This window comes from Sus scrofa, chromosome 9 (assembly GCF_054392235.1).
Source record: "Sus scrofa isolate SSC_HxYL_T2T_F1_AM1 chromosome 9, Sscrofa_HxYL_maternal_Yorkshire_Landrace_v2.0, whole genome shotgun sequence".
Lineage (NCBI taxonomy): Eukaryota > Metazoa > Chordata > Mammalia > Artiodactyla > Suidae > Sus > Sus scrofa.
Window position 1 is genome coordinate 57,859,733 of NC_139391.1, and position 27,143 is coordinate 57,886,875.

General features: G+C 41.3%; 1 protein-coding gene and 1 pseudogene across 1 annotated transcript in view; both read left to right on the forward strand.

The window, feature by feature from the left end:
• Window positions 1-27,143, forward strand: part of LOC106504931 (uncharacterized) — a 275,815-nt gene that overhangs the window by 25,332 nt on the left and 223,340 nt on the right. Inside the window, exon 2 of the mRNA XM_084978385.1 lies at window positions 12,066-12,133. The gene's annotated coding sequence lies outside the window, so the exon portion shown is untranslated. The remainder of the gene's footprint in view (window positions 1-12,065; window positions 12,134-27,143) is intronic.
• Window positions 22,410-22,509, forward strand: LOC146399929 (U6 spliceosomal RNA; annotated as a pseudogene).

Sequence of the window (27,143 nt, forward strand, 5' to 3'; positions counted from 1 at the left end):
GGAAGTTCCCAGGGTAGGGGTTGAATTGGAGTTGCAGCTGCCAGCCTACGTTACAGCCACAGCAACACGGGATTCAAGCTGAGTCTGCCAACTACACCATTGTAGCTCACCACAATGCCGGATCCGCAGCCCACTGGGCGAGGCCAGGGATTGAACCTGTGTCCTCATGGATCCTAGTCGGGTTCATTACCACTGAGCCATGAGGAGACCTCCAGCAATATGCAGTTTTAAGGGAGGACACTTAGTGTGCTGGTTAAAGGCATAGGCTCTGGGGCAGATACCAGAGATCTGATTTTAGCACCATGACGTGAAAACTCTGGACCTTTGGCCAGGTCCCCAAGCCTCAGATTTATCATATGGGGATATTGATAGCATTTACCTCCTAGAATTGTGAGGAGGGCTAGGCAAGTTAATATATGTTAAATGCTTTAGAATCTGGTACACAGCAAAGCTATAGAGTATAAGCATTTTCTGTTGTCTTACCTGAGAAACTAAAATTTTGTTTCTTCGGTGGACAGCATTTTTTAAGGCTCTTGGCACTCTGCATCTTCACTCTTCCTCTGGGGGTGGCGAGTGGGCGGGGAAGAAACTGGGCCTTCGTGAATCAGTGAAAATCCTTCCAAACACTGAGGTTTGGTGCTCAGCCAGATGCCTCGTAACTTGCGATCAACAGGTTTCCCAGGAGCCTCCTCCTCGCCCCACCAGCCACACAAAGCCATTTTCCTGCTGCCACTTGGGTTTGTCTTCCGTAGCCGCCTGCCATAGGGACTTGTCAGGGGTGAAATGAAAAATTTTATCATTAATTCTAATTCTTCTCGATGTCTCAGTCATTGAAGTTTTCACATTCAGGGCCATTTGGGTGTCATCAACGCTTCAGGTTTAAAGAGGAAAGATGATGAATGGTGAATGTTTATGAGGAAATGGCAGCAATTATCTTGATGGTAATGAAGAGGGAAGTGAAGAGATGGGCCCACTGGGATGTTGCTCCTGAGCCTGGGACAGTGGACGAAAGTGCTCCAGCGGTCTTGGCATTACCATTGCACCAAGATGGATGGAGTGTCTTACCCAGCGGCCCTTCCAGATTCATTATTTTTTTAGAAATATGCCTTGTGGAACCAGGTTTGCAAGTTTTACATTGAGTGAACAGCTATTTCTTATGTTAAGTTATTTCAGCTGTAGAGTAGAGAATTGTTGAAATAAATGGCTGGAGAATTTGAATTGCATTCATTCTTGACATTGGAACTGACAAATAGCTTCATTCCCCCGCTGAAATGGAAAGTTTATTACTCTGAGACGCAGGCGGGTTCTGGGGAGAGGGGGCGTCCGCATTTTATTTTAGTGTAACTCTTCTAAGATGCTGTGAAAGAGTAAAATAAAATGCTTTTCTGAAATCCTGTTGGGAACCATCCCCTGCCCCATTCTTCACATTCGACTGGAAATAAAACCAATTAACAGAGATTAATTTATAACCAGTATAAAACCCAATGTGACAGCTGGTTATTCCTGTCTGAGCATGGAGTTCTCAGGTGGGCTAGTACTGGTAGGTGGTAGAGGCAGCAGAGAACTCAGCATCCTGGTGGGTTGCGCTGGAGCACCTGCCAGTCTGAACCTGCTCACCAGGTCCTGGGCATCTCACCAGGTCCTGGCATCTCCCAGGTCCTGGGTCCTGGGAGAAACCATCAATGCTGGAGACTGGAGTCCTGGGAACTATGCCTATGAATAGGATATATTTTTTTTCCTTGACATTTCCTCAGCTTTGGATGCTTCTCACCTCCCGGCAGGCAGGAATCCCTGCAAGGAGAGAGGCAATGACCATGGCATTCAGTGAAGCCGTGAGCGTGGTGAGACGGCAGATCCTGTGAGCTTGCTGGGGTCGCTGGGATGCTCACCTGAGTAGGCCTGTTGCAGATCAGTCCGATCCTTCTGATCGTCCTGTCCACACCATCCCTTCTGTCTTAAAGTCCTTGATCACTGCCTCCCCTCACCTTTCCTCTCAATGTGCCAGGGCCTGCATGTCTAACAGACTTCCTGAGTTATCACTTACCCAGTCCCACGCTGGAGAACAGCCACCCCGCTCACTCTGTTGACTGATTTATAAAAGCCTGATGAAAGGGCCTTGTCCATATGGAAGCACAGATTTCTTCCTCATATCTCCTCAGCCTCTGGTGCCCTTGATTCTCCTGCTCCCCGGCCAGAGTCCCCTGTGCAGACTGTGGTCATGAGTGCAGCCTGTGCAGGACCCTTGCAGGGATTTCTGGCTGCTTTCAAGTTTGAGCTACAAGAGATGAAGACTGGGGCTAGACCCTGGGAGCCAGAATCTGTGCTCGAGTTGGAATTTGGCTCTGACCATTCAAGCCCAACATAACCCAGGACTTCTGGGGCCCCGTTTCCCACAGGGCTTGAAAGAAATCTTCTGCAGGTTTAGGGATCAAGAAAGTACCTTATCAGGAGTTCCCTTTTGATGCAGTGAGTTAAAGATCCGGCCTTGTCACTGTAGCGGCTGGGGTCACTGCTGAAGCATGGGTTTGATCCCTGGCCTGGGAATTTCCACACGCTGCAGGTACAGCCAGCCTCCCCCCCTGCCGCCCCCCCACACCACCACCACCACCAAAACCCAAAAAGCATCTTATCAGAGGCTTGTGGGTGCGTCCAGTTTGCTTAAGGAAATCTCTTTCTTAGACGAGCTCACCTCAATTCCCCAGTAGATCCTATGCTGGTTTCTTGCAGAAGCTCTAGAATTGTAATGGTAGCTGGTAATCCCTGATAGCACTGCAGGTAAAATGAATGCTGTGCCAGTGCTCAGAGGGGATCCTCTCCTGCCACATTCATCCTGATGCTCCTCAATGCAGCTCCTCCATCTACATCTGTCTGAGTTGAAATCTTGTGCTTTTTCCTGTACTTTCCCTTCTTAGAAGAGAATCAGGAATTGAGTCCTGTGGCTAAAGAAAGAACTCTCCAGGCCCCGGGACTCCATAGATTTTTTTGCACCCATTCATCTGTGCTGGGTGGAATGTGCGAACCAGAACACGAGGGGCCAGAGAACCTGCTCTCTTGGGTACCATCCTAGGCATGTGCTTCGGAAAGCATCTCGAGGAATAGGAATTGGGTGTCCAAGGTAGAAGTGATTATGCCTTCCACTGAGAGTGATCTGAATGCTATTTTTTTTTAAATAAAAGCTTCAATAAAATGTTGATAGTATGGTGATGATATATTTCATGAGTTGAAATCCCTAAGTTACCCAGCTGCTGTGGCTAATGATAACAGTTATCATTTTTGAGCCCTTAGGATGGGCCAGTCATCATACCAAGCACTTTACTATTTCCTTGTACTCAGTCTTCATCTGGTTTGTTTTCTATACCCTCGTATTCAGTGAGTGAGCCAGATCCCACTGTCTTACCACTTTGGTTAGACTTACTCCAGGCCCAGTGATAACATGACAGCGAGGGCTGTTGGCTGGCATTTCCAGGCTAAGAGACACAAAAAGTCTAGGTTCCAGGATATTCAAAAGAGAGAAAAGAGATTTAAGCTCTATCCATGTGCCAGTAACATGGGAGATATAATCCAGCTTTTCTGCTAAAACAGGAGCGAGCTGTGAGTTAGCATCCATTCTCTGTTGGATTCTGCTGGCCTTGACTTAGATGGCAGTCTTTATGGATAATTTGCATTCTTCTAATTCCCAATGAACTATGAACACGGTTGGGTGGCTTCCATGGGAAATTAGGTGTGAACGTATCTGGGGCCTGGTGGAGGGATTAGAGAGAATGAGATAAAATGAAGCATGAATTCTTCAGCCTGATCCCCAAGGTCAAAATTCATCCCAAGTGAGAGTGTCACTGATATGGTTCTGTTCTTTCTCTGGGACATGCCTGATCTATTCTGTCTCTGCATCTTTGTGCATTGTTCCTTTGTCCCTGGATGGTCTTGGTCCCTCATAGATACAAGTTCTTTCTAATCTCTGAAGCCTTTCAACTCCTTCTTAAACTTCCTTTCTCCCTCTCTCCTTTCTTTCCTTCCTCCTTTTCTCTTTGATTCTTGCCTGTACCATTAAAAATTTGTCATCGCATTGTTCAGTGTAGAGGTTAAATGTAAAAGCATGTGAGCCTTGAAACAAGACCGGCTTTCAATCCCAGCTCCTCCATTTCTTATCCGTGTGACTGTGGGAAAGCTCCTTACCTTCTCTGTGCCTCAGTCTCCTCATCTGTAAATAGCATTGGCTTCTTTTGATGGTTTTCTTTGCTGTGCAAAAGTTTTTGAGATTCATTTGGTCCCACTTGTTTATTTTGGCTTTTGTTTCCTTTGCTTTAGGAGACAGAGCCAAAAAAAATATTTCTATAGTGTATGTCAAAAAGTATTCTGCCTATGTTTTCTTTGATTAGTTTTATGGCTTCTGGCCTAACATTTAGGTCTTTACATTTACAAACAAATGGGATTTTTCCCCCTTCTTTTTTTGATAGTTTGTTGTTAGTGTATAGAAATGCAACATATTATAATAGGAGAATTATATTAGATTTTCACTATTCATATTTTTTAAGGAATTTTCTTGAATGCTAAGATTCTGAAGCCAGGAGTCCTTATGGTCCTAGGAAAGGTTGAGGTTGCTCAGTCCACGGTGCAGGACACGCAGGCACAGTCAGCTTCCTGTTACATGCTCTGCCTAACCATTGCCAGTGAGTTAATTCTGAAGTTTCATATACAAAAGTTCTCTCCCCTCCTGAGATTTGTGTTTGTTTCAAAATGTATTCATGATCAGCTTAAATCTGTTTTTAAATTCATATAAGCTTGAATTTATCGCAGAACAAGGCCATAACTTTTCAAAAGAAGTCGAACCATAAACACTGCCAGGGAAATGCACTTTTGGTGTTTAAAAGGTAAACTTAAGCAATATGTTGAAATTTCCCATATCTGATAGGAAGTCTGGGGCATGGGTTGGGGGGTGTGGGGTGGACCACTGTGCAGAACCAGAGACATATGCACAGAAAGGATGGTTGTGGTGCTGTGTTATGATGGGTTTATCTTTTATCCATTTGAAGTTGTGGTCGTGCTGGTGAACTCAAGGTGACTCCCTGCTGGTGGGTTGGTCTAGCTGTTGGACGTGTTATGAGGGTGAAGAGGAAAAGAAAAGAAGAATTAGGATAGGGTTGTGAGTCTGTGTGTTTGCCCAGGGAAGATGGAAACACCCAAGGAAAGCAGGGAAATCAGATTGCTAGGGGTGATATGATTAACCGAGAGAGGATTTTATATATGTCAGATCATTACATGGCATAGTAAATTTATGTTAGAGATTAAAGCCCAAGAGGTCTCTGGAAAATTAGGAGAAAGAATGAACGATTAAAACAGACTAAAATGGGATTGAATTTTTGAATGGATCCAGGATGTTTCAGTAATGAGTAGCACCGTTCCATTGTGCGCAGGTTAGGCTTATTTGTTGGTATGTAATTGATACTGTCAGCATCTGAATGTAATCAGAATTTTGAAATACACAGACTAATGGCAGACTTTGAGATTATAAGGAAGAATCATAGCTCATGATTAAGAGTCTGTATTCTCTTCCCTGTTTAGCTGGAAATGGAAATTGAGCAAATGGTTAGCTAGAGCCCTGAATCCCTGCTGTCTCCTTGCTATGCATATCTTAGAATTCTTGAAGCAAGATGAGATTTCCCATGGGGGTGAGTAGATCTTTACTTACTCCGTTGGAATTTTGGGAGGAGAGAGAAGTGTTTGAAGACAGCACTCTCTAATGCCTGTCCCCTGCCCTCTCCTCATCACACCCAAAGGGTCATCCTTACCGTCTACCAGGCGTCCATCCCACCCTCCCATGACCTGGGTCTCAGGGTGCTTAGGAAAGGATCCCTAAAGAAATCATTTTAAAACTGTCTACTCATCAAGAGAATTAAAGGCTCTGAAGAAGAAAGACTGCAGAGAGAAGACTGATGAAAATGCTGAAAATTCAGAATTGTGCATCTATCCACAGCAGGGCTTTTAAACTAAGGTATAGAGATTCAGCTGAACTGAAGAAATTATTCAACTCAAGCCTACAGGGAAAATCAGGGGTAGATTAAGCAATGATTGATAAATTAAGTGGGTAATTATTTCTATTTTTTAAAAGTTTTTGCTTTAATTGCATTTCCTTTGAAATGTGCAGGATAGGAGTCTTATGCAGAGTTCAGATACATCGTTCACTGTTTGGCAACCTGGTAAAGAATCTATGAGATGTAGCTTGGGTTGCAAAATGATCAGGGGTTTCACCCTTAGGGAAAGGGAGCCCTGCCTACAAGCTTAACCTGTATTCAAAAGAGAGCTCAGTCTGAAGGGAGAGGGATTCTGAGTACAATATACATCTGCAATGCAGATCTGTAGGAGCACAGAGCATGCCCTCTGGGCCCCAGACTTCTGCTCTGGGTCCTTGGAAAAAGGTGAGTGTGCAGAATGAAAACAGAAAGGACCGTCACAGCCACAGTAACGTGGGATCCGAGTCGCATCTTCGACTCACACCACAGCTCACAGCAATGCTGAATCCTTAACCCACTGAGCAAGGCTAGGGATCGAACCTGCAACCTCATGGTTCCTAGTCGGATTCGTTTCCGCTGCACCATGATGGGAATTCCTAAAATGATTTTTATTTTTTTCCATTATAGTTGGTTTACAGTGTTCTGTCAATTTTCTACTGTACAGCAAAGTGACTCAGTCACACATACATATAAACATTCTTTCTCTCACATTATCCTTCATCATGCTCCATCCTAAGTGACTAGATAGAGTTCCCAGTGCTATTTTTTTTCTTGAGTGAGCTTTGATAGTTTGTGTCTTTAAAGGAATTTTCTTTTTCCGTTTCATCTAGGTTGTTGAATTTATTTACATAAAATTGTTCATAATTTTGCCTTATGATCACTTTAATACACATGGACTCGGACTGATCTTTTCAATGAATAAACTTTTGATTTCATTGATGTTCTCATTGCTTCTTTGTTCTCGCTTTCACTGACTCTTATTTAGCATTTTCTTCTGTTTACTTGGGGATTATTTGTTCTTTTCCTTAGGGTGGAAGCTGAAATCATTGATTCGAGACTTTTCTGAGATGAATATTTTGTGCTATAGATTTCCTTTTTACTACTGTATTAGCTGCATCTTAACAAATGTCAACATATTATGGTGTATGTGTGTTAAATACTGTATATATAATGTTTCATATATAGTATTTTCAGTTCAGAATACTTTTTCATTTTGCTATCTTTAATTTTTTTTTTTGTAGAGCAAGTCTTCCGGTAATTAATTCTTTCAGATTTTTTATGTCTGAAAGAGTTTTTATTTCATACTCATTTTTGAAAGGTGTTTTAACTGGGTAAAGACATCTAGGATCAACGTTTTTTCTTTCAGTGCTTTAAAGTACTTCTGGCTTGTATTGTTTTTAATAAATAATCTGCTGTCATCCTTAGATCATATGTTCTCTTGTTAGATTTCCTGTTTATCGTTGGCTTTGAGCAATTTGTCGTGGTGCAGTTTTCTTCACATTTCTCGTGCTTAAGATTTGTTGAGATTCTTGGAGCAGTGGGATTGTGGTTCTCATAACATTTGGATAATGTGTAGTCCTTATTTCTTCAAATTCCCCCCAGCCCCCCCCGATCTCTTTCCTAACTCTGTTTCCTGATTCAAGGAGTGTGCTGGGCTCTACTGGGATTCCTTCTCCTAGAACTCTCTCCAGGCAGAAGACTGGGAAAGAATCAGGCTGAGTTTATTTCACATCACTCAGTGCTCATGGTCCCTTGATGCCTAATGTCTGATGTCTTTAGGACCACTGTTTCGTTCAGACCACTGTTTCAGTTGTTTTAGGTGGAAGGTTATATCCATTTCCTATTGCTTCTTCTTGACTGAATGTTCATGTTGAGTGTTCCAGGACATTGATAGAAGGGCAGGGCAGGAGATGTCTCTGCCTGAAATGTGTGATGTTTTGGAATCTGAGTGTGAGGTTCCCTCTGCAGAGAACACTCTTCCACATACTGTTTACCTAGTTAACTCATCCTCCAAGTCTCAGTCTGCACATGACTTTGTTCAGAAGCCTGTTCTACGAGCATCTGTCCTCCTTTAACCTCTCCTTGTGGATGTTTCCATGGTATAGCTATTTCTCTTTTAGCCATACTCATTCAGAGTTACATTTCTTTTCCTTATCTTTCTTCACCACACAGTTATAAGCTCTGTGAAGACAGAGATGGAGCTATCTTATTTCCTGCTAAATCTGAGTGGGTGTTTAATAAATGTTTGTTTGACCAATAAATAGGAGAGGATGAAAGCAGTTGTGTGTGGCAGGGGCAGTGGTACCTGGTGGGTGATGGATCCTTGGAATAAACATTCATTGTGACTTGGTGTGAACCATATGGTAGCTGACTGAACTGACTGACCAGATTAATGTATAAATATATTAAGATATGTACAGAAACCCCCAGAAATCCTTCAGGCTTGGGGGCAAGGGAAATTCTAGAGGGTAATAAGATCTTTCATGAATAGATTGATGGGGCAGGTGGCGTCAGTAAAATCTAGGCTATCACTGTTGTGATTGTATCTGTCTTTACAGGCTGGTGTGCATGGGGGTGTACTATATGTACACATATCATTGTGTCATAATGTGTCATTATATCATATATCATAATATACAATGTTATATAGGAGGTCTATTCTTACTTGTTTGTTGCTTGTTTTACCCCTATGACATAAACTCTATGAAGTCAGGTGTTTGGTTTGTTGTGTTCTCTGCCCCATCCCTGATGCCAGAGTGATCTTTTTTTCACATTGTAGATATTCACTAAATATTGGTTAAATACATGAATAAGATATTTTCATGCCACCCTATTTTAATTCTGCTTAAGTAATATGATATACTATGTTTTTTTTCTTTTTTGTTTATTTTTTTAAACATAATTAAGTGGAAATCAAACTACATTCTCTCTTCATTTTATTATGCCTATAGGGAGTCTGGCTACTGAGATTAAAATGGTTTAACTAAGGCTCCAATGTCCACCTGGTGGCAGCTTAACTTAATCACAGTCAAATTACCTCAGAGGAAATTAACAGCTTTCCAAGAGCTGAGCTTGACAACTCAAACATGCAGAAGCCCCAGGGTGCCCACGTGTCCACGCTGTGCCTGGCTCTGGAGACAAGGGCAGCACCGTGGTAAGCAGTGGGGAGACATCATTAAGCTTATGATTAAACTGCTTTGCAGGGCAAAAAAATATCCTGCTGAGAGAAGACCAAAGTCCTGCCAAAAACATCACCACTTTGTTATTTATTACAAAGTTCTGGTGATTTTCCTTCCCAAATCAAAACTAGGAAGAGGGAGCATTACTGCCTCAACATGCAAGTTGGCAGGATCAAGGCTGGAAAGCACAGGCTTGAATGTGATAGAAGGAGGGAGTGAACAAGGATTTATGTGTGCCCAAAGAGTAGAGTTCTAGGGGACAGCCAGAGTCAAGTACAGGGTAGGGTGCTCAGTAGGGGGACTCGAGAGCTGGCCCTGGGAGGCACAGAGATATGGCCGAGAAGGTGTTGACCTGAAGCAAATGGACTGCCAGATATTTTTTCAACAAAGATGGGTTTATTCAAGATCAGTGGAGAATTGCAATTAGGGGTCTGTAACCAAGGCAAGCTGTAGGCACATCCCCCCATGGCAAGGGAAGGAGAACCCTTTCATAGAGGGAGACAAGGAAGCTGGGATTAAATAGCTGGAGGAAACAGAGAGCCCATGCCTTTCCATTGGCTGAGTCCTTGTGGGAAGGGTCTTTCTTCTTTCTGTTGGCCTCCACTATGGTCACGGGCACGAGAGTGCCCCTTCTGGCCTCCCAAGGCTATTTTTTTTTTTTTTTTTTTTTTTTTTTTTGTCTTTTTGTCTTTTTTTTAGGGCCAAACCTATATGTAGGTTCCCAGGCTAGGTCTAATCGGAGCTGTAAGCCACTGGCCTACGCCAGAGCCATAGCAATGCCAGATCCAAGCCACATCTGCAACCTACACCACAGCTCATGGCAATGCCGGATTCTTAATCCACTGAATGAGGCCAGGGATCGAACCTGCAACCTCATGGTTCCTAGTTGGATTCATTTCCTCCGCACCATGATGGGAACTCCCCAAGGCTATTTTAATTGAGGTTTCTGTTTATTAATTTTTTACAAGGGAAACCTGAAGATCAGTAGTTTGGCACTGGTAATGAGAGCTGTGCAAATAGTTTTCAGTGTGATCTGACTTAGATATTTGTGAGCCTCTTTCCCCAGAGTGGATTTTAATGAAAAGCTGAGCTCATGCCAGCTCTTGCCCCCGGATGTGAGCACCACTTGGCCCTCCCTCCATAGCTGTTTTGGCTCATGATAACAGAGTGAGTTCCAGATGCAAAAGGCTTGACTCTATCTGGGATTGGATTTGATGTGTCTATTAGGGCAAAGCAAAAAAATATATATATATCGAAGACCAGTGTTATTCTTTATCTGTCGTTGCTGTCAGGGTTGAGTGCATGAATCAGAAACCACTCTGGATATTTTAAGCAGAATGGGACTTAATATGGAAAATTGGGTGCTTCAAGATAATTGGAATTGCTACAGAATGGAGTCAGGGGTTGAAATCGTTAAGCTCAAGGACGCAACAATAAAGCTGCAATCCAGAAAGCTGTTGGCTTTGTCCCAAATGCCTCTTGACATCCATGAGCTGGGGACTGGGCATTGGGGTTCTGGATCTGGCTGCCACTACTGCAGCTTGATTCTCATGGGTTCAGGATGTTGCTTGCCAGCATGAACAGCAAAGGAGAACAGCCTCTGCTGTTTCCATCTTGTAAGTATCACTCAAGAGGATCTAGTGGGTAGAGCATCAATTGGATGCAGAGTCTGAAGACTGGGGAATGTAGGAATCTTGTTTTTGTTTTTAGTATTCATTTGTCTCTAGAGAGACCAGGACCAGGGTGGAGCAGAGAGGCACCCAGGGCATAAAATTTACTGAGGTGCTCAATCTCTGGGTTAGGCAGGTGCAGAGGTTCACCTCTTAGTACTATTGTGATAATTAAATGAGATAAATCTTTTACAGAACTTAGTGTGGTTTTAATACATAGTGAGTGCTCACTAATTGCTGGGTTAATCATTTTTAGTTGGAGGGAGAAAAGGAAAATGATATAACTTTCTCCACTCCTATGAACTACTTTCAAACAATTTTTTCCTTTGGTGCATCTCTAGCCTTATGTTACATAGGCATTTGGGTAAGTCATGCTGTTTGTATGTAGCCCCTTTCCAGAAAGTATAGTCACTATTTCCTTTTTACCAAGCTTTGAGCCTTTAGCCACAAGGAAAGATCTTTTTAACATCTTGTCATACCTGCCTAATTCTTCCACATATAATGGCAGCCTCTTAAAGTTCTACCTGAGAATGTCATCATGTTTTAACTTACAGATTGTTTGAAGATTAGATACACATGAGAAGGCTAGCACTGAGCTGTGACTATTGGTATCTTACATAGGGAAAATATTTTGAAATGGAGAAGTAATGGGAAGAACATTAGGATGCTGGCCCATAAGGGAGGCAGAAAAGAGAAAAGAGGGAAAAGAGACTTGAAATTAGAAGTTGGGTCTGTGGCTAGTGGGATCTAGTCACAAATATGACTTTAGGGAGATCACATCATCTTTTTGGGTTTCATCTCTGTACCCACTATGTAGTATGTAGAATAGCCATGTGATTTTTCAAACTATTCTGAGTGTAAACATTTTTCCCCTCCCCCTCAAAAAACAAAACAAAAAAAGAAACCTAAAGAGAAAGTCTATCTCATACCACATGCAAAAATTGATTCCAGGTAAATTTTAGCTCTAAATTCAAAAGGTAAAATAATGGACTTTGAGAGGATAACATAGACTCTCATTATCCTTAGAATAGACACAAAATTCTTTAAAAGGATAATTTAGAGGAAACTTTTGATAAGTTGGACTAAAGTAAAACTAGGAACTTCTGGTCATCAAAGATGTCATCAAGAATGTAGAAGAGTAGAAGATACATGACATTTACAATAACCAACAAAGCGCTCATATCTGGAATCTTGGTCTTTGTCTATAGAAAACTCCTACAAATCAACAAGAAAAAGCCAGATGTCCAGTAGAAAATTGAGCAACAGACCTGACCAGGTATGTAACAAATATCCATAAAGTATATAAAAAGAAGCTTCAGCGTCATTAGTCCTGCATGTGACTATGCGGTTTTCCTATACCATTTATTGAAGGGACTATCCTTTCTCCATTGAGTATCTTGGCTCATTGTCAAATATTAGTTGACTGAATATGTGTGGATTTATTTCTGGGCCTTTGGCTTGTTTTATGCCAGTACCATGCTGTTTTTATTACTGTAACTTTGTAATAACGTTCAAAATAAGGAAGTATAATAATGCCTCTAGTTTTGTTATTTTTTTTTAAGATTACTTTGGCTATTCAGGGTCTTTTTTGGTTCCATATGAATTTTAGGATTGTGTCTTCTATTTCTGTGAAAAGTGTCATTGGGATTTTGATAGCGATGGCATCCAATCTGAGATGTCTTTGGATAATCGTACATCCACTTGAAATATTATTTGTTGTCATCTACTCCCATTAAATATGTATATCCTATATCACCAAATTCTTGTGTAACAAAATGTATGTCAAAAATTATCATAATTGCCCGTGTAATAATAAAAAAAACCCAGACAAAACCAAAGTGTTCACTGAAAGTAAAATAGATAAATTTGGTATGTTCATATAATAAAATTCTACATGTCTATGAAAATGAGCTACTATTGCACATAGTAAAATATATACATCTTACAAATATAATGTTATTATAAGAATCCAGTCCTGAAAGGATCCATTGTATTATTTCATGTATATAAAGTTTAAAAGTAGGCAGTATGAATTTATGGTGTCAGCATAGTACTTATCACGGGGGAGGAGGAAAGGACAATGATTAGGAGTGGCCTTGAGGGGCTTTTGGGGTGCTGCTACTATTCTCTTTTTGGCCTTGGGCTGGCTACATGAATGTGTTCTCTTCCCGACATTTCATCAAGCTTAATATTTATGGTCTTTTCTGTATGTTACATTTCAGTAAAAATGTGAAAAATAAAAAAGCAGCACCATCAGAAAAAACAAAAAATGTAAGGCAAGGACCCCAATGGAAAAGAAAAAAAGAAAAGTGGTATTTTGTTATTAGAAATAATCTTCTATGTTAAAATTAAACAATACTTTCAAAGTACAGTTAGAACAATAAGGCTATTTTTGTCACTAGGAATCAACATTTGTGCATAATATTTTCATTTTTGCCCTGCTGACCATTTTCTCCTCTATCAACAAGTCTCTGCAGTACAGAGATAAGTAGTTCCTAAGACCTATGTGTTTGTGAGCACCTCGCCTTGCAGTTCCACGGTGGTGGAAATGCTTTCAACTGAGGTCTGTACAAATCTAGCCAGTACTATCCCACAAGTTAATGCATTTGTCTCCAGTGCATTGAAAACTGGCATAAAATATATTCTCAGGTATGTGCTATTTTCTTAAATATAGGCACCTAACTCTATCTATCTATCTATCAATCAATCAATCATCTATCTATCCATCTATCCACCCATTTTTCCATTCTTCTATGTATCTGTCTGTCTATCTATCTATCTATCTATCTATCTATCTATCTATCTATCTATCTATCATCTATCTATCTATCTATCATCTATCTATCTATCTATCCGTCCATCCATCCATCCATCCATTTATCTTTCTATTTATCGTGTGGATCAATATTCAGGGTTTCCCTAAATCTGGTAGGACACAGTCTGAAGCCTGGGGACAGTTTGTTTTGGCCAGTTCTCACATTCTGCCTGCCTGACTGTAAGATGCTGGCTGGGAATCTAACTTGTCACCCTGGTTGGAGGGTTAACCTGCCAAGAAGGCGACCAAACCTTTGCTAACCTTTGGGACAAAAGTTCCTATTTTCTTTTGTGTGTTAAAGTTCACAGTGGATGTTGCTTCTGCCATATGCTGCCCAGTGGTCCCTCCTGAGGTGGGGTGGTGATGGAGGTGGCTGTGGGGTGTGAATTTACTCTGAGGTGGCAAGGTGGAAAGCAGAGCCTTTTGCTGTTTCCTGTCCATCTTTGCACCTGTGATCCAGAAAATCTGTGACAAGAATGGCTCTACAGGCTTCATGAAATCCAAAGTGTTGAGGAAATTGTTGCTTTTTTGCTTGCAGAGTCAGGCCTTTCACTTCTCACCTCACTGAAAACAGATTTGGCAAGAATTTGACACAAACGCCCATGTCCTGAAACACTCTTGGCTTCTGTGACACGACAGCCTCCCTGTGTTCCTTTACCCCTCTGGTTCTCTGGATTCTCTGCTGATTCCTCTGCTTTTCCTAACCTTTAAATGTCAGAATTGCTTTAAGCTCTATCATAATCCTCTTCTTGTCTCACTCGACATACTTTCTCCCTGGGGGATCTCATCCATTACTATGGTTTTAAATATCATATATATGTCAACAATGCCAAATTATATATCCAAGTCCACTGCCTCATTCTGAGCATCCAAGGAAAATAACACCACCAAAGGAATATGGGCTCACAAAAATAAACAATCCCTTGTGTTACATAAGGATTAAAAAGAAAGATGCACAATATGGTACATTTTCTAGAGGAATAGTTAATGAAGTGGGACAAAGGATTTAAAATAAGTATAAGCAACATGGATGCAACCAGAGATTCTCATACTAAGTGAATACGTCAGAAAGAGAATGACAGATACCATATGACATCACTTATATGTGCAACCTAAAATATGGCACAAATGAACCTAACAAAAAAGCAGAAACAGACCCACAGACATAGGGAAAAGACCTGTGGTTGCCAAGGGGAAGTGGGGAGGGAGTTTGGGGTTAGTATGAGATCCTTCTGTATAGCACAGGGAACTATATCCAGTCTCTTGGGCTGGAACATGATGGAAGACACTATGAGAAAAAGAATGTGTGTGTGTGTTTATACACACACACATATATTATATATGTGTGACTGGGTTATTTTGCTGTATAGCAGAAATTGGCACAACATTGTTAATCAACTACACTTTAATAAAATAAATGCTTAAATATATACATAATAAAAAAAGAAAATGTGAAACATCAGTGTGCAGTTGTTAAGAAAAGCCCGAGCCATTTGTGGTTGCTTTCCTGGCAGAGTGGTGAAGGCTGCAGAATCCCCTCCAAGATGGAGGCGGCCTAGGTGCAGCCCCAAGAGAACCATGCAACCTCAAACAATGAAATCACCTTGACACCAAAGACCACAGATTGCAGGAGTAGCAGCCCACGACTGGAGAAGCCCCTGCCCACTTTAAGTCAAAACCTCCTCTCTCTACCCTTGCTGCTGATGCCTCTCCTGAACAAAATAGGTGAGAGTAGGGCTTCCTAAAGTTTGCACCCTGAGGGGAAGGTGAGGACAGGAGAACCAGTAATGGGAGAAGGATTGGCAAGAGAGAAAGAGAATAAGAGCAAGTGTCCTACTTGGACACTGATGAGAAAATATGCCTGTCACTATAAAAATAACATTCGAATTTGACAGAATCTTTTCCTGAGCAATATTGAGATTTTAATCAGTGGATGAGTGTGAGATAACAGAAAATACTTATTTGGGTCTCTTGGTTCCCAGCATAGGACTCCTGAAAAGCCTTGAAACTTCCTAAGTAATAAGAGCATCAGGAGCATTTTTGGTTTTAATGGGGTGACTTTTGGTGGGCTCCTGGGTGGAGGCCAGAAAGACCCGACCATGATGAGAAGGGTGACATTTTTAAGCCTACCCACCATCCCCCAGAGAGGGGAGAGGGACTAGAGGTGGGCTGATAAAGCCTCTATAAGAAACCCCCAAAGTGTGGGGTCCAGGAGCTTCCAGGTGGGTGAATAATTCCACAGTGGGAGAGTGAGGCACCCTAACTCCACAGGGACAGACCTCCTGTGTCAAGACCGTACCTTTGTATCTCCTCTGGCTGTTCATCTGTATTCTTTATCATAGCCTTTCATCAATTGGCAAACATGTCTCCCTGAGTTCTGTGAGCTGCTCTAGCAAACTAATCAAGCCCAAGGAGGGGGTCCTTGGGACCTCTGATCTATAGAAAGTTTGGTCAGAAGCACAGGTGACAACCTGCACTTGTGACTGCTATCGGAAGTGTGTTTATGAGTGTGTGTGTGTGTGTGTGTGTGTGTGCGCGCGCATGTGTGCATGTGCGCGCATGTGTGTTGGGTGGTGGAGGGCAGTCTGTGGGACGGAGCCCCAACCTGTGGCACCTGAAGCCATCTCCAGGTAGACAGTGTCAGAATTGAGTTGAATTATAGGACACCCCACTAGTACCAGAGAGAATTTGCTCATATTGGGGAAGAGCCTCTACCCATTTGGTGGCTGGAAGTGTCAGGAGTGAAGGGTTCTGTGTGAATAGCCAAGGAGACACATGGAGAAACCCACAGTAGGGAAGAACTGGATTTTCCTCCCACACTCAAGAAAGACTGAGTTTTTCCATTTTAACAAGATTATGGAAACAATTAGACTGGACTAAAATTTAAATCCAAATAGATTGGAAAGAAAACAAACTGAGTGCTCTAGGCAGGTTGAGTTTTAAGGCCAAGAAAAATGCGAGCGATTTTGAGAATAAAGCGTATTTCATCCTATACCTAACTGAATTGGGAACTCTGAATTTACCAACCAATTATTTGTTGACTGCCACGTGTGTACAAATCTCTGCATTAGAGATAGAGCAGTGCATGATTATTTTGGGGGGGGCATATCTTTTTTCCCTTTTTAGGGCTGCATCTGCGGCATATGTAGGTTCCCAGGCTAGGAGTCTAGTTGGAGCTACAGCTGCCGGCCTACACCACAGCCACAGCAACCTACACCATAGCTCATGGCAATGCCGGATCCTTAACCCACTGAGCAAGGCCAGGGATCGAGCCCTCTTCCTTATGGTTGCTAGTCTGGTTCGTTAACCACTGAGCCACTTTGGGAACTCCAGTGCATGATTTTGATAAAAATATTCTCCCTAATGGAGCTTACTTCTGGTAGTAATCAAACCATTTATATATGGTACATACTGAGGAATGGCCACGCCGTACAGCCTGTGTCTCAGTTCTAGAGAAACATAATTCAATAGAACTCTCTGCAGTGATAGAAAAGTTGTGTATCTGTGTCCAGTAGCCACATGTGGCTGGTATGACTGAGGAACTCTATTAAAGTCTTGTTTAATTTAACACATTTCAATTTAAAGAGCTGCCTGTGTCCAGTGGCTACTGTATTGGACAGAGCAGCTCTAGGGTTTTAGTGAAGTTGGAAATCAACTTTTTTCCCCCAGCTGTCCAGAATTCTTTCCTTCTTTTTTTTTTTAATTTAAATTTTATTATTGTATTGAAGAATGGTTGACTTACTGTGTTGTGCTAGTTTCAGGTGTCCTGCAAAGTGATTCAGTTATACATATACATATCTCTATTCTTATTCTGATTCTTTTTCCTTATAAGTTATTACAGAGTATTGAGTAGAGTTCCCTGGGCTTTACAGTAGGTCCTTGTTGATGATCTATTTAATATATATAGTAGTGTGTATATGTTAATGTCAAACTGTATTGTTATTATTATTTGTCTTTTTGTCTTTTAGGGTCACACTCATGACATATGGAGATTCCCAGGCTAGGGGTCCATTTGGAGCTATAGCTGCCGACCTACACCACAGCCATAGCAATGCAGGATCTGAGCCATGTCTTCAACCTACACCACAGTTCATGGCAACGCCAGATCCTTAACCCACTGGGCAAGGCCAAGGATTGAACTGGCATCCTTATAGATGCTAGTTGGGTTCGTTAACCACTGACCCATGATGGGAACTTTTCTTTTTTCTGGTCTCCAAACTGAATTATTATTTTTAAAAAAATTTATTGGAGTGTAGTTGACCTAGAATGTTGTATTCACTTCAAACTCACTTTGCTGTATGCCTGGACAATCAACTTTTATTCAGAGCCTTCTTACTACCTAGGATGCAGAAACCAGTCCATGGGCATTTGACAAATAAAGCGTGTCCTCTCCCTTCAGAATAAAGAGCTTAGTAAGTATCAACTAGAGATATCCTATTATTTGTGTTATTTAGGACATTGATATCATTACTGATTATACTCAATCGCTTGATGTGTCATGGACTTAGAAGGGTGAAGTAAAACTTCCCTTACTTAAAATGTGTTCTCTCAGAGTTCCCATCATGGTGCAGTGGAAACAAATCTGACTAGGAATCATGGGGTTACGGGTTCAAACCCTGGCCTCGCTCAGTGGGTCGAGGATCTGGTGTTGCCCTGAGCTGGGATGTAGGTTGCTGACTTGGCTTGGATCTGACATTGCTGTGGCTGTGGTGTAGGCCAGCAGCTATAGCTCCGATTGGACCCCTAGCTTGGGAAACTCCATGTGCCACAAGTGTGGCCCTAAAAAGACAAAAGACAAAACAACAACAACAACAAAATGTGTTCTGTCAATGTCTCTGCTTCCAGAATTCAGTAACTTGTTCTTAGTTGTACTCTGCCTTTCCTATAATTACTGCCTATTTGAAAATAGAGGCTTCAGGAAAATGTCTCAGTTACCATTTTACGCTAATATGAGACATAGAAGGAACGAGATATTCCCCTTTGCCTCACCATAAGCCACTATGGGGTTCTGGGTTTTTAAGGGCTTCTAGCTTTGCTGAAGCATGAGGTCACATATGCAGCAGTAGTTCCTTGAAGACAAAAACACAGCAGCTCTTTAGACTTCACATACATGTTTGATTCTGTCACAGATAAGTGGGGGAAGGTCATGGAGAACTGGAAATAAATATCTGGTAGAACTCTTCAGTAGGTTGGTGGCATCAGGCCAGCATCTCTGTGAATCTCTTGACCTTTACTTCATGTTTGTCATTTCATGGTTAGCAGGTGGCTGTGAGGGATCCAGACATCATGTCCACATTCAAGGGAGGAAGATATAGGAAAGGGAGGGGAAGACTTTGTCAGGTACATCCATTCCTTTCCCTGGGAAAGCATGATCTTCCCCAGGGACATCCTGCATGTGTGTAATTAGCCACCCAGACACTGTGAGCTTTCAGGGAAGATGCAGAAGCAGCATTTAGCCTGACACAGTGATGCCACCAATAAAATCAAAGTTCAATCAGCAAAGAAGGGGGACGTGAACGTTGAGCAAGCGACTAAAGTATCTAACACAGTGGGGATTCAATGTATTTTTCTTTATATAATGAACTAGTCTGTAGGATTGAAAAGAAACAAATACTAGCAATAAACCCACGCCTGTCTCAGAATCGCTTTTTTGTTTCAGTGAATAGTGCTGATGGGTTGAGCTCATTTCAGTAGCTGGGTTCTTCCTACCCTAATAGGAGTATTGTTGCAAGAGGCTCTTCAGCTATGTATGCAAATACATCCCGGACAAATCCGAACATCAGTCTGACATACGTGCTTCAACATGGCTCAACCCCTGTGAAAATTATTCAGGTGAAGGATGGTGCCACACAGATATGGGAAAGAGCTGAAATAGTAAAGAAATAAAATGTCAGCAAGCATAATAAATCATGGAGAGACTGCCTGGAGAGACAGGAAGGGGGCCATGTCCTGCAAAAGCTTGTAGGTCCATGGTAAGGATGGAAGGTTTTATTCTAGGGCAACAAGAAGCTGTAGAGGTACTTGCTTCATATAGGGTGCATGCTTGGTTTACGAACATCACTAGTGCAATCATCCATGAGAAACACAATTTAAATGTGTTCAGATATCTTTTGTAAAGTTGAATGAGCAATTTGTCAGTTTCAATGTATTCAATGAATTGCTTTGAAAAGCATCTCCCAGGAGTTCTCTTGAGACTCTGTGGGTTAAGGATCAGGTGTTGTCACTGCAATGGCTCGGGTTGCTGCTGTGCTGAGGGTTCGATCCCTGGCCTGGGAACTTCTGCTTGCTGCAAGTTCAGCCAAAAAAAAAAAAAAAAAAAAGAAAAAGAACACCATCTCCTGTACCTCACACATCCAAGGAGGAAACGCACCTTTGTGCATCAGAAAGGGCTTTCTGTAGACTTTCCTTTTCCCGCTGCCCAGAGCTGCAGAGCCCTCTGGTAAGTAAGTATCTCTTTCACAGGTTCTAGTTTCTCTTTTTGTACTCTTAAGCTGTTATGTATGAGCCTTGGGCTACCCAAGTAACTGGACCTAGCACGTCTGTTAAAGAAACCATTGGACATTCCGACTCTTAGAATTGATTAGTTTTGAGTAAGAAAATATTTGGCTCCTGTATGGGTAATAGGGGAGAGGGGGCGAGAGTGGATGGGAAGGTAAGGCATGGGTCACAAGAGTAGCCTAGGTGAGGGATCACGGATGCTTGGGTTGGATTGGTGCTAATGGACACAGAGAGCCGTGGGTGACCTGAGATTTATTTTGGAGGTAAAGTTGAAGTAATGATGGATTCAGTTCAGGAAGGCACACAGAGGGAGTAATCAAGTATAACTTCCACAGTTGGTGAAATAGTGCTGGCAGAGTGCTGGTAGCATATTAGATATTAGGATCTACACCACAGATCCTAGGGTACCGTGGGGCAGGGTTCATTACATTACCTTCTTTGCAAATGTGGAAACGGAGGCTCCCGCTTCATGGTTCTGCTTTTTGCTGGTCTGGAGACTGGTCAGAGACAAAAGACATAATGTGGAAAAGAGAGGGGAGGTAGACAGAGAGGTCAGATGAGTCTTAGAGAAGAGGGAGTTAGAAGAAAGTGAGGCAGTTGTGTGGGTGTGAGGAAGAGAGTTAGCTAGTGTAGCCAGGCTAAGGCTGTGCACTTTGGATGGTGTGGCTGAGGGCAAAGATTGTCTCTCCTTTTTTTTTTTTTTTTTTTTCAGGGCCACACCTGTGACATATGAAGGTTCCCAGGCTAGGGGTTGAATTGGAACCATAGCTGCCAACCTACACCACAGATCACGGCAATCAATGCCAGATCCTTAACTGAGTGAAGCCAGGGATGGAACCCGCGTCCTCCTGGATACTAGTCGGGTTCATTACCGATGAGCCATGATGGGAACTCCTGCTTCTCCCTTTGACATCTTTGAGAGGTGTAAGGAAAAGATTGTTCTTGTTGGGGGGCAGTCATAGAGATGTTTGACTGTGGACGTATTCCTGCTTCTATGTGATTCCAGGTAAAGACTGAATTTATTAAGTTTCCAACTTTATCGCCATTCAGCTAATTTTGTTGCCTTGAGCCTACATGTGAAGTGGAACTTGAAAGAAGGCTGATTTGGAAAGCAGTGAGAAAATGGGTGTGACCAATTTTATGTTGACCTTTGTGAAAGACAAAGTTGGGCAGGTCCATTGGATACAGGTTACAGAAGGCCTGGGGAAAAAATGTGAATAAAAATCCTTACTAGCCAGATTCATGCACGAAGCACTACTAATATGCCACCAGCACTCTGCCAGCACTATTTCACGAACTGTGGAAGTTATACTTGATTACTCCCTCTGTGTGCCTTCCTGAACTGAATCCATCATTAATTCAACTTTACCTCCAAAATAAATCTCAGGTCACCCACGGCTCTCTGTGTCCATTAGCACCAATCCAACCCAAGCATCCGTGATCTCTCACCTAGGCTACTGATGTGACCCATGCTTTACCTTCTCATCCACTAGAGTAATGGAGTAAACACCTTCTCTCGCTGAAAAAAATTTTTTAGAAATATAGAAAATTATTAAAATGATAAAAGTAGTCATTGTACCATCATATGGAAAACAACTTGTAGAGTTTTAGGGTATTTCTTCTAGCCTTGGGCATGGATGCCATGTATATATGTGTGTAAAAACTTCAGAATATGATTAATAATTGGAATTATCATATACATAACATTTTACAACCTATTTCAAGTGCTCCGTGAACACTTTCATATTAAATAATCTTTACAAAGTAATTTTTGATGGCAGCAAGGTAGTTTATGATATGGAAATACCATGACTTATTTAACCATTTCCTTTTAGACTTTAACTATTCTCCCATTTCCCTAATGAGTCTTCTTATTTTATTTTATTTGCCACTATAAATGGCACTAAATCAATACCTGGTAAATTTTCCAGTATTAAAATCTTTCCCCCACTTTTTTTTTTTTTTGGTCTTTTTGTGGCTGCACCCACAGCACATGGAGGTTCCCAGGGAAAGAGTTGAATTGGAGCTGTAGCCACCAGCCAATGCCACAGCCACAGCACCTCAGGCTCCGAGCCACGGCTGTGACCTACACCACAGCTCACAGCAACACCGGATCCTTAACCCACTGCGCAAGGCCAGGGATTGAATCCGAATCCTCATGGACACCAGTAGGGTTCGTTAACTGCTGAGCTAGGACAGGAACTCCAGAATCTTCCCAAGTTTACTGGTCAGGACGCTTGTGCTCTCTTTGGCAGCACATACACTACAGTCGGAACAGTACAGAGATGAGTATGGCTCTTGTGCAAGGATAACGTGCAAAGGAGACTCACGAAACTCTTTGTGTTTTTGGATGTCAACTAGATGGTGATCATTTTGCAGTTTATACAAATGTTGAAGCATCATGTTGTATTACTGAAACTAATGTACTGTTGTATGTCACCTATACCTTAATTTAAAGATATCATGGACACCTTTAGAGCTGTTGGTAGATATTGCCATATGACTTTCGAGGATGGAACCCCTTTAGAGACCTTTAAGTAAATGACTGGATTTCCTGTTTCACTGCTTCCTCCCTGATACTGGGAATTAACTTAAAACATGAGAAATTTATCTCGGTTTTAATTTGCATGTCTTTGGTTCCTAGTGAGTTAATTGGCTATTTGTCTTTTCAAAATGGAATTCATGTGTTCAGTTTACCTTTCTCCTCTGTCTCCATCTCTTGGACCCAACACAGAGCGATAATTAAATAAATATTTTTACAATGGGCTGAAAATCCATATGAACTTCCACCCAGGAACCGATAATGCATAAAGTTTTTGTGGCTCCTCGTCTATCAGTCTTCCCAAATGTAATGATTTCTCCTATGAAATGTAGTATTCAGAGAAAATGTAATTTTTTTCAACCCCCTGCAGTCGCAAGAGTCATTCTCTCAGTTACAACTTCTCTCTCTTCAGTTTCACTGTTCTTCATCCATCATTAGTAGGAACTCTAGGATTATGGGAGGGCAGTGTATGGACTGCATATTTATTGAGCTCTAATTGTGTGCCTAAATGAACATGCCAGCCATGCAACTACAAGTGGATGGTCTTAAAAGTAACAATGTGCATAATTAGCTGACAGGAAGACTTGAGCTATTATTTAAGTTCATATATAGCCTTACCTTGTCAAGTGTTAATTTATGCTCTGCTCTTTCCAGAATGATTGAGCTGTTTGGTAGTTTTATTTATGACTCATGCTTAGATCCATTTTCCAGTGCTGATAATGTTGAGATAATGGGAATTTATAGTTCGCTCTGACAAGAGGCCGTAAAACACACGACTGGATGTTTTCTCTATTGCTACGGGCTCAATTTGTATCATAAAGTACTTAATAATTGTTATTAATGAACCTGCTGTGGTTGGTATATAGACACAGCTGGAAATCACATCTGTTATCAGACAGTGGGGTTGAGTAAAGCACAAACACTGCAGGGAACTAATAGCTACAAAAGGAAATGACATCACAGAGCCATAGGAAGTGCCCATAGATGTTAGCTGCACTGAGACAGGAGAGATTTAGGATAGATTCTGGGAGAAGTGACAGAATTTGGCTCTTTAAAAAGTTTTTCTTTTGTTATGGATCCCAAATGCCTTTGATTATGAGCCTGAGTTCCGGAGTCAATCCATATATGAAATATTAGTGAAGTGTTTATCTTAGTTTTTAGATAAAAACAAATAAAAATAGACCACATTCAGCTTACCAACTTACCTTTCCAGGCGTATCTTCTGCTATTCCTCTTGAAACACTCTCCTGTTCCATCCAAGTTGGGTTATTTGCCTTTGTTTTTACAGACCTAAGCTTTCCCGCTTGTGCGCTTTCCCTTATGCTATTACCTCCTTTTGAGCCTGTTTCCCTCAAACTATTTCAAAAGAAAAAGAATTTTTCTGCTTTGACTTTTCTCCCTCCCTCCCTTCCTTCCTTCCTCTGTCCTTCCTTTCTTCCTCCCTTTCTCTTTCCCTCCCTCCCTCCATCCTCTCTGTCCCCATTATCAACTTTCATTTTTTTTATTCACCATTGGCAAAGATATGAATTTATTTCATGTGTATCACTTGAATATACATAGTGTTACAAAATAGGTTTTCTTTTGTATGCTTGTTTTTTTTTTTTAATTTACGGAAATCATGGTAAATTATAGATCTCCTTTTACTTCTTTTATTTAGCATTGACATGCCAAGCATGGTGCCCTGTGAACATCCAGGCCATTCCTCCTAAAGTTTCATCACACTCCATGTGTATCCACCAGAACTGATCTATCCAGTCTCCCAGGCAGTGATGGTCATTCAGATTACTCTGAATCCCTGTCACAATAAGCAAGGTAGTTGATGGGCATTTTCATGTATGTTGCTTGTGGGTCTTTGGGAGAATTTCTTAGACTACATACCTAGGAGTGTTACACTGGGTCATAAAGTGTGTGTACACTAGATTTAACTAAATAGCTGTTGGGAATGCTCAATCATTCTTCTCCCCGCAGGAGTGTATGTGGGTCCTTACATCCCCACTTGCTACTCACAGTTGGGATTGCCTGGTTTTACATTTAAACCACATTAACAGTGGTACCATGATAGTTCATGATGGTTTTTCTTTGTGTCTGTGAGTGCCACTGAGTGTGAACATCTCTTGATCAACTTCTTAGCCCTTGTGGTTTGTTCTATTTTAATTGTCTGTTCATATTTTTGCACATTTTTTTTCTCTTGGGTTATCTGTCTCTTCTGCACTTAAAGGGATTTCTTGTATATTTGTACATTGTCAGTTTTAAATAATCCAAATATTTTCTTACAGTCTGTCATTTCTCCATTAAATAAAAATACTTCATTTTGATGTAATTATATCCAACACATTTTTTTTTTTGCCTGAGGAGTACTATTTTCCGAGTATTTTAAAAAGAATTTTTTCCTACGTCTAAATCACAGATACATTTTCTGACATTTTCTTCTATTGATTTTCTATTTTATCTTTCATTAATCTATCTGGATTATATTTTCATATGTGATGTTATTTAGGAATACAATTTTATTTTCTCTCATATACAAAACAATCTGTTCTTTTGCCTTTGATTCATGGTGCTATATAGCTACATTTCTACATTTATTAAATTTTCACCTATACATCGTCTTTCTCTGAGTTTGCTCTTTTGTTCCATTAACCTGTTTGCCAGTCTGTTCTTTTATCAATACCATAGGTTAGGACTGGTAGCTTACCATGGCTACAAATCATCTCTGATCATTCCTGCTGAAAGGGCCAAACTGCAAGCCTTACTTTTCCCCAAACTGAGCAGTTTCTGCAGCTGGTCATGTGGGCAGCCAAGTAGGTACGCAATCATAGCACAGCTACTTCTTACTCTCTGGCGGGGGAAATGGGAAGAGAGAGGGAGAGCCTGTCTTGTTTGCTGCTTATGACAGAAGGTGCTACACCCACCGGGGTGGGGCTGTTTGGACTGCTGTTGTGCCCCACTTTTATTGGTCCCACTACTAAATGTATAATTACCATTGATGTTTCACATGCTTGTGCTGTGAGCCCACATAAAATTCAAGGGGGATTGTCCCAATTGTTTTTATTTTATTTTATTTTTATTTTATTTTTTTGTCTTTTTAGGGCTGTACCTGCAGCACATGGAGTTTCCCAGGCTAGGGGTCTAATTGGAGCCGTAGCCACCGGCCTGCACCACAGCCACAGCAGTGCCAGATCTGAGCCGTGTCTGTGACCTACACCACAGCCCACGACAATGCCAGATCCTTAACCCACTGAGCGAGGCCAGGGATCCAACCTGTGTCCTCATGGATAGTAATCAGATTCATTTCTGCTGAGCCATGATGGGAACTCTGGAAGGAGTCATTTTTAGAGATATGAGAGTTGGTGGATGCAATAGGCCACCAACAAGGCTTCCAGTTGCCCCATTTTGTACAACAGAAACGATATAGAATTTCAGAAAGGAAAAGGAAATCTCAGTCTTGGGGTCCTTAAGCCCCAAGGACTCTTTTGAGCTACAAGTATCTACTACTGATAATTGTGCTGACTGGAACGAAAATTGTATGTTCTGCCAACCCTTGAATATGGATTCAAGTTGGGGGATTCATTAATACCTGTTATGTCGAGTTTGTTGATGGTGCTGTTCAAGGCTCCTTTTTGCTGACTCATTTTCCGTCTAATTGAGGAGTGTTGAAATCTCTCATCATGACTGTGGATTTGTCTATTTCTCATGTCAATTCTGTGTTTTCGCCTCACATATTTTGAATCTGTTATTAGATGCAAACACATTTAAAGCTGTTATTTTTTGTGAATTAATCATTTTATCCTCCCTTGTTATGTCTGGTGATAATACTTGTTATGAAGTCTGCCTCATCTGATACGATCTTAGTCAGCTCAGCAGGCTTATAGTTCATATTTATATGATATAACTGCTTTCATCTTCCACTTTTTAATTTATCCATGTCTTTATACTTAAGGTGGGTTTCATGGGTATCACATTTAGCCATTTTTCTGAAGTCCAATTTGAGAATCTTTGACTTTATTTATTTATTTGGCCAGACCTATGCTATGCGGAAGTTCCGGGATAAGGGATTGAACCCACATCACAGCAGTGACCCAAATTGCTGCAGTGACAATACTGAATCCTTAACCTGCTGTGCCACAAGAGAACCTCAAGAATCTTTGACTTTAATTGGAGTATATAAACCAAAGGTGAACAAATCATTTCTGTAAAGGGCCAGATGGTAAATATTTTAGGCTTTTGGATCTTAGAGTTTCTGTTGAAACTGCTCAACTCCGCTGTTATAGCAGGAAATTAAAATCTTTTTAGGATTCCATTTACTTCCTTTTTACTAATTAGGTTAAAAAACTGTGTTTTTATTAGTGATTGCTCTGTAGCTTGTAATGTACATCTTTACCTTTTCATAGTCTACCTTAAAATAATATTGTAACACTTTATAGATTGAAA